Raw genomic sequence first — 9,308 nt, forward strand, 5'->3', positions numbered from 1 at the left:
CCTCACATGATCTGAGTAACACTAGATCAAATAACGGGATGCAAGATGACGTGTCTTCAACGGTTACTCGTATTCAAATCCAGTACAAGAGGGAAGCTCAACTGCCAGTAATGGCGTAATGGAGCTACTTTTAAGGAAGCATGATCAGTGATCATGGAGGAGCAGTTCGACGGATCGAAGTGCAGTTCGAAGGTCATCACTGACGAGTATAAATAGCAGAGCAGCCCCCAGGAAAAAGGACGGACTCAGATCATACAAACCAGTCATTTACTTCATATATTTTCTTTCCAGTCATTTACATTTCCAGTCTTTAAATACCTGTTCTTTAAATACCTGCACTTTAAATACTCGCACTGCACTTCAATTCATAGGAGTAGCTTCAAGTAGATTCAAGTAGATTGCTGTTGTAAACCTCTCCGAGGCTGAGTTCGAACCATTGTAAGTGTTCATTTTTATGAAATACTTCAATTGTTCTTCATATTACCGTTATTTCTCTTAATTTCTCCTAATTCAAGCCACCAGTAAAAGTCCTCTTCATTGAGGCTGAAAAGAACTAAAACACAATCGTCTGATAATTGGTTGGCAATCATAATTTCTGTAAGGACTGATTGATCCTTGCTGGCACGCTCACATTTACAAAACTACCCTTCTAAAAGCCAAAAAGCCAACATATATTTTTGGCACGCCCAGTGGGACTTAATTAAAAATGGCTAGAAGAAGACGACAAGGAGAAAATGAACGCTTCGAAGAAGGCGTGGAAGGAGAGGTAGAAATACCAAATCCAGAGGATAATGTGGTAACACATCCTGTGGAAACTCCTATATTGTCAGAACCTATGGTCGAACAGACCAGTACTTCTGGACAAGAACCATATGTTCATATTATTGGACAAAACCAAGGAATTGGACCGTCCACTGTGCCATTTATTCAACCAACAAATCCATGGGATGGTTTAGTAAATGCCATGGGACAACAATTAATGAACACAATGGAAAGGTGGGCAACATCCTTTTTAGATCGAATGAATAACCACCAACCAACAAACACAAGACACACGGAGGAAGTCGTAAATGTCCCCCAACAAAGATTGGCTAGAGAAAAACAGCCTATGCAAGTTAATGGACATGCTAATGGTCAAACTAGTACCCAAAACTTTGAAAGACCATCGCCTCAGTCTTGGTATGAACCCATTTCAAGGCCTATAGCAGGCCAGAATGCCTCAGTACTTAATAATGAAGCCACACAAGTTGGTGGATCTGGCCAAGCACAAGAAACTGGCATAAGAGTGGTTACAAATCCCATGTTCGAAGCCATACCTGGCACGAGGGGGTACACTAATCCCTTATTCGAATTTACACCCGGGGGGTTGGAGAGTTTTCCCACAAATGGCAGAGACACAACACCTGTTCCAGCACCTTTTGCAGGTCCTTTCGTGGGTCATGCTCAAAGAGGTTATCCATACCCTCAACAGCAACCTGCATTGCAAGGACAACCAGCGCCAAATTTACCGCCTTATGGACCCAGAGGACCACAAGCACAAGTTTGTCCACCAAATCCTGTGTTTGCCCCTCCAGTAGTGGTTCAGCAGGCACAAAATATGGTCCCTAGAGACCAGATTGCTGATATTGTTAGGGAGATATGTGGACCAATGGCTCGGGGGGTCCAGACTCCCATATACAGAAAACCATACCCAGAATGGGTGGATAGGGTACATGAATACCCGAGGGGATTTAGGATCCCAGATTTTACCCTTTTTTACGGGACTGGAAATCAATCAACGATAGAACATATTGCTAGGTTTGCTGCTCAATGCGGTGAGTTTACTAACCATGACTATATGAAACTGAGATTATTTCCAAATTCCCTAACAGGGGGAGCATTTGTATGGTACATCAACCTTACACCTGGCTCCATTCAAAATTGGCAACAAATGGAAGAGGCATTTCACGCCCAATTCTTCCAATCAGAGCCAGAAGTATCTATGGCAGATTTGGCTAGATTGAGTCAAAGGCCTGAAGAAAAGGCTACTCAGTTTATTGCCAGATTTAAAAGGGCTCGAAATAAATGTAGAGTCATCCTGCCAGAGCCAGAATTCGTCAGATTGGCTCAAAATGGTTTAGAATTCAGGCTTCGAAAGAAGTTTGATTTAACTGAATTCAGAGATTTGGTCGAACTGACCTATAAGGTGTCTCGATATGAAACATTATTAGAAAAAGAACAAGATCAAAATAATGCATCATATAAGACATATTATAGAGATCCTAATTATGAAATAGATGCAGCAGAGATTGTAGGCAAAGAACCTGTAATCTGTGAAGCATTAATTCGTAAGGATACAACTATAGACCAGCAGTTTTAAAAGAAAGACTTTCACAGAAAATACTCTTTCGATTTAACAAAAGCAGATGACATCTTTGATCATTTGCTCGCGGCTAATTTCCTTAAGTTACCTAAAGGAGTAAAACTACCATCTCCAGATGAACTGAAAGGAAAAGTATACTGTAAATGGCATAATTCTTGGTCTCACTCGACTAAAAACTGCATTGTTTTTCGAGACAGGATCCAAGAACAGATTCGGAAAGGAAGTTTGAAGTTCTCAGCTAAAACAGAAAAAGCCATGGGAATTGACAGTGATCCCTTTCCAGAAGTTGGAGAGGCAGCAGCCAATGTCATTACATCAGATTTCCAGAACTTGTCCTTGACAGAATTGGAGGAAGTCAATGTGCAGATGCATGTTGCTAATCAAACCAACGTCAAGAAGAATACTAGAAGACCACCAGTTATTGAACAGGGTTCCTCACACCAGATGGAACGTTCTGATGAAGAATCACTGGATGATGATTCTTTAGAAGCAGCGGTGATGCAGAGAATGTGCCCCAGGTGCAGACTCAGTTACAAGTGGTTGAAGGGGCTTCCAACTGATGGGAAGCAATACTACAGGGATGTTCAGAGATGTCCTAAATCAACCAATGCTTACAACAAAAGGCCGTATCCGGCTAGTGATAGGCAGAGACCACCAGTGGTTGAGCCTGTGGTAAACAGAATGCATGACAAAGGCAAGAAGCTCTTGCACGAATCCAGGCCACATAACTATTATAGAATGGAGAGTAGCCATTCTGAAAGAAAGCTGGAGAGAGGTTCAGTTCATGGAATCAAAGCCAGAGATTGGCTCCCTAGACCAGTTTCACGCAGGACAGAAAATGGTCACCCTTATCGAAGGTCTGAATCAGATTCAAAACATGAGGACAAAACCAAGCACTTACCTTCACGGCCAGTTTCGAAGATGGCTTCGAAGGTGGAAAAAGGCAGGTCAGCATCTGAATCAGTAAGCTCATGGGTACCTGGGGTCCCGGATTGGTTTGTAATGCAAAACAAACCTAGGGAGGTGCTTGCTTATGGAGATACTGTAAACCAAGGCAGGATGATCAAGCCTCCTATGGTGGCTCCGAACAACTGGGTGCTACTTAAACACCCAAAGACAAGGGAACCAGACATGATCCCAGTCATCTTAAGATCACAGAGGAGAAAAATTCAGCGCAGGTACACCCAGTACCAAAAGGATCTGAAGGAAGGTGGAGAAAATTCTTCATCAGTCAAAACGGAAGGAAGGAAGAACCCAAAGTCAGACCATGCTCCAAAGCCAGTTCCACAGAGCAAAGTGGTCTGCAGCCGAGAACAGTTGGCCAAGGTTCATTCTGAACTGAAAACCAGAGAAAAGGCTAGTTTGGTCGGGCTGGAGAAGGCTCTGATGGAGACAGATAGCGAGACTGAAGAAGAGAGTAGCGTAAGCCAGAAGAAAGAAGTTGTGGAGGAAGAGATGTTCGAAGCCTTCATGGCTGAGCAAACGTTTCTGACTGAAGAACCAGTTGAGAAAGATCCTTCGAATGGATCAGTTAGCAATGAAATACCAGAATGCATCATGCAGGATGTTTCTGAGGGAGTCGACCAAAGTAACCAAGAGGGGGAACAAGTACAGCCAGCCATCCAGTTTGGCTCGTTTCCCCCAGTATCAGTGAACATGGTACACATACTACCACAAGAATTTCAAGCTGGAGATGAGAATCAAGAGGGGCAGGAAGCTGACCCAGTTCAGATCTCTAGTGAAGACTCACAAGCAAGTATGGTGCAAGATAACTTCAAAATGGTCATCCCGATGGAAGATGGATATGAGAGCGAGGAGGTGGTAAGCATCAACCTATCGTATCCATTTGAGTACCCTTCGGATTCGATGACGCAGCACGTCAAGCCTTTGTACATCAAGGCTTTCTTTGATGGAATACAGCTGAACCGAGTCCTGATAGACAATGGGGCAGCAGTAAACCTACTCCCTAAATCTTCTTTGAAGAAACTAGGAAAAAAGAATCCCAGGTTGATACCAACCAGCACAACCATTGCTGGTTTTGCTGGAGATAAGCAAATGGCTCAGGGGATTCTACCCATTAATTTAAGTGTGGGAACCAGGGATTGTATGACAGCATTCTTCGTAATTGACAGTAATGCTAAATACAATGCTTTGCTTGGAAGGGACTGGATCCACACAAACAAGTGTGTGCCTTCTTCTTTACATCAGAAAATCATGATGGCCTTAGGCAATGGAGAGACAGAGGAGATCGATGCAGATCCTCAACCCTTCATAGCCTGTGCAGACTTTGCGGAGGCTAAATTGTATATTGAAGGAGTAACACCTCTCAGTATACTGATGAAAGATGACAGCTCAGCCGAAGTGACGGCTGATGAGGAGGTGACACACCTGAAGCACTTAGTCCAAAAAGGTGCTGATGAAGAGGTTGTCCTCAGAGATGACAATGATGCCTGGTTATAGGCAAAGAGAGGAACCGCAAGAAGCCAAGTCCTTGGCTTTGATTAAATTTTCAGCATTGGACATAAAAGCAATAGTCCAGAAAGTTCAGGAGCAAGAGAGAGAGGCCATGATAATTGGCCGCAAACAGCAGAAGCAACAGGCTGGAGTCTTGACTCTTGATAAGTACTGTGCATTGGACATTGAAACAAAAGTCCAGGAGATACAGGAAGAGGAAGCCTTGTGGACAGACTTTGTCTACGAGGAGGAGGACAGAGATATTGAATTGAAGAACCTGGGGGCAGAACCAAGCTTGAAGATCACTTCAAAGGTAGCAGAAACCAGAGGGAGTTCTCATGCACAAGACCCTTTAGAAGAAGTAAATCTAGGGGAAGGTTCTGTACAACAGCCCACTTACGTAAGTACTTGTTTGAACGCTCTGGACAGAAACCAGCTTTTGGTTGTTCTGAAGAAATACAAAGATTGCTTTGCATAGTCTTATAATGAACTACCAGGATTGGACAGGTCATTAGTGGAACATAGGCTCCCTATGAAGCCTAATTTCAGGCCATACAAGCAGAAACCAAGAAGGATGAGTCCAGAAGTAATTCAGAAGGTCAAGGAAGAGATCCTTAGACTCCTCAAGGTAGGTTTTATTAGAACAGCCAGGTATGTCGAGTGGCTATCTAATATTGTGCCTGTAGTCAAGAAGAATGGCAAAATGAGGGTATGTATCGATTTCAGAAATTTAAATCTGGCAACTCCTAAAGATGAGTACCCTATGCCTATAGTCGACTTGCTGGTGGACAGTTCAGCAGGTCACCAAGTCTTGTCAATGATGGATGGGCATTCCGGCTACAACCAAATCTGCATTGCAGAGGAAGATATTCACAAGACAGCATTCAGATGTCCTGGGAATATTGGCACCTTTGAGTGGGTTAAAATGCCATTTGGTCTAAAGAATGCTGGAGCTACATACCAAAGAGCCATGAACACTATCTTTCATGATCTTATTGGAGGATATCTGGAATGTTAAATTGATGACATTGTAGTTAAATCCCAATCCATGGAAGAGCACTTGTTTCACTTAGAAGCAGCTTTTGAAAGGATGAGGAAGTTCAAATTAAAGCTCAATCCTCTTAAATGTGCTTTTGGTGTATCATCTGGAAATTTCTTGGGTTATGTTGTTCACAAGAAAGGAATACAGATTGATCAGAATAAAGCCAAAGCAATCATTGAAGCCAAACCCCCATCAAGTAAGAAAGAATTACAAAGGTTCCTTGGGCAGGTTAACTTTCTTCGAAGGTTCATTTCTAACACTGCAGGGAAAACTAAAGTATTTTCTTCCTTGTTAAGGCTGAAAGATGAAGAGGAATTTGTGTGGACAGCAGAGCACCAAATTGCTTTCGAAGGTATCAAGGCCTACTTGGCTAACCCCCCAGTGCTGATGCCACCAAAGGGTAACAACCCCTTGAAGTTGTACATAGCTGCAGCAGAAGATTCATTGGGAGCTTTCTTGGCCCAAGACAATGTAGAAGGCAAGGAGCAAGCTGTTTATTACCTTAGTAGGTTTTTAAATTCTTGTGAATGTAAATACTCAGCTGTTGAAAAGCTGTGCCTTGCTTTGTATTTTGCTGCAATGAAATTGAGATACTATCTTTTACCTACAACTGTCTTGGTAATTGCAACCACAGATTTGGTTAAATATATGTTATCTAGACCAATGTTGAGGGGAAGAATTGGCAAATGGATGCTTGCCTTATCAGAATTTCATCTAGAATATGTCCCTCAAAGGGCAGTAAAAGGGCAGGTTTTAGCCAATTTCTTGGCAGATCATCCATCTTAAACAGAGAGTCAGGAGATAATGGAACTTGGTATGACCAGTGTTGAGCCATGGCAAATGTGGTTCGATGGGTCGAAAGCAAATGGGTTAATTGGAATTGGTATTGTAATCAAGTCTCCACAGGGGACAGAAACTACCCATGGTTTTAGAGTGGATGAAGCTACCTGTTCCAATAACCAGGCTGAATATGAAGCCTTAATTGTGGGACTAGAGATTCTTATTGGATTACGAGTACATGCAGTTGACATATTTGGAGATTCTCAATTGGTGGTTAACCAAGTGAAAGGAATTTTCAAGTGTCAAAGCATGAGTATCCTGCCATATTATGTTGTTGCATTACATTTGCTTTCTCAGTTTCAAATAGCAAATGTAACTCATGTTCCAAGATTCTTGAACAGTAGAGCCAATGATGTGGCTCAAAAGGCTTCGAACTTCAAGAGAAGGGATAATACCCAACGGGACATAAGCCAAACAACATATCAGCAGTTAATTCAACCTTTGAATAAAAGGAATGTGATCTTGGAAGTCAATCATAATGACTTACAAGAACAAGATTGGAGGCATCCAATAATGCAGTACTTGGCTGGTCCGTCTTCGAAGGCCAGTAGAAAAGTTAAATTGCAGTCTATGCAATATATAATATATGGTAATGCTCTCTACAAAAGGGGGGGAGATGGCTTATTGTTAGAATGTCTAGGCCCGAAAGAAGCATTAACAGCCATGGCTGAGGTTCATGAAGGCATCTGTGGTGCTCATCAACCTGGTGTAAAAATGAGATGGTTGCTTCGAAGGCATTCCTATTATTGGCCAACCATCCTTAAAGATTGCATAGAATATGCAAAGGGGTGTCAGGCATGTCAAAAGCATGGCACAATAAGGCACGTGCCCATAACTGACCTACATGCAGTAGTGAAGCCTTGGCCATTTAGAGGGTGGGCCATGGATATGATGGGAAAAATACACCCACCTTCTTCGAGGCATCATTGTTTCATTCTAGTGGCCACTGACTACTTCACTAAATGGGTCGAAGCTAAGCCATACAAGGCTGTAGACCAAACAGAAGTTATTGGTTTTATTAAAGACTTAATCCATAGATTTGGCATCCCGCAAACCATAACAGTTGATAATGGAACTGTGTTTGATGGGGAAATGGTGAAGGCTTTTGTGGCAGAATTTGGAATTAGCCTTGTTAATTCCACACCCTATTATGCACAAGCTAATGGTCAAGCTGAGTCATCCAATAAGTCTTTGAAAAAAAGAATACAAAAGGTTGTGGATGACAATCCCAGGGATTGGCATAACCTATTATTGGATGTTCTGTGGGCATATAGGACCTCACCGAGGTCAAGCACAGGAGTCACTCCCTATGCTTTGGTGTATGGACATGATGCAGTCCTACCAGTAGAGATTAATGTTAAATCTTTGAGAGTAAGATGTCAAGATCAATTGAATCCTGAACAATACCATCAAAGTATGTGCTTAGAATTAGAAGGCGTAGATGAAGCCAGAATTTTGGCATTAAATAGCATTCTTTCCAAAAGAAGAAAGCAGCCAAGAATTATAATAAGAAAGTCAAACACATTGGCTTTGATGAAGGTGATTTGGTATGGAAGACAATACTCCCAATTGGGATTAAAAGCCATAAGTTTGGCAAATGGTCACCTAATTGGGAAGGACCATATCAAATTCATAGGGTTCTGCCTTTTGGAGCATACCATTTAAGAAATTTGAATGGTTATGTACATCCCAAAAAGATTAATGGCAGATATCTAAAACCTTATTTTCCAACCATTTGGGAAACACAAGGGATAGAGTGAACACCATATGCAAAAACACAAGCTTGTTCAAATGATATTCAAAATAGTGTGCTTTCATAAAGAATCAAGTACATTATGCCACAAATTGGCCCAAAAATCATTACAATGCTTTAATTATTTTTGTACAATAGCTTTCCTATTGCTAAGGGAAGGAAATAATTGAATAGCTGCAGCCATGTTTTCTTTTCGATCAGCCAGTCCTTGATTGGTGATGTGCAGTTTCTTATCAGTTCGAACCAAGGCTTGGTTTACTGCGGCTAACTCCTCTTCGAGCTGAGCTTTCTTCTCCAGAAGTTGGACTCGAAAGTGGGAGGCAGAAGAGTGTTGTTCTTTCAGAGTTGATACTTCAGTATGCACCTGAGAAACAAAACTCTGGTCCTTAGCCAGCTTATCATCCGCAGCCTTAGCAGCATGGCAAATGTTGAGATAAAAATCAATAGTAGCTGCAGCCTGAGATAGATGACTTGAAACACTCATGGCAGACTGCTCAGCAATGTTACAGCATTGAAGGAACCCATTCCTGATGATAGGCCTTTGTAGAGCCTCGAAGGGGATCCTTGAAAAGGAAGTCAACAGTTGCAAGCATGTGTCCAAATCTACTGAAGGTACAAAAGGCTTGTTGCTGGAGGAAGGAGAACTCTCGAAGATTTCCAAAAGGGAGTCAGCCAAGGCTAATGGCTCAGCTTCAGCAGTAGAGGTGGGAGAGGTAGAAGGTATGTCAAAAAGACTAGCTAGTCTTCCTTCAAAAATGTCTACCTCATCCCTTGACATGAAGGGCATAGAGAGTGTTGTGGTGGAAGACACAAAGGGCTGCATAGGGATGGGAGAAACAGATGGAGCATCTTTGGCA

This window comes from Camellia sinensis, chromosome 4 (genome assembly GCF_055761805.1).
Source record: "Camellia sinensis isolate YWXY chromosome 4, ASM5576180v1, whole genome shotgun sequence".
NCBI classification, from domain to species: domain Eukaryota; kingdom Viridiplantae; phylum Streptophyta; class Magnoliopsida; order Ericales; family Theaceae; genus Camellia; species Camellia sinensis.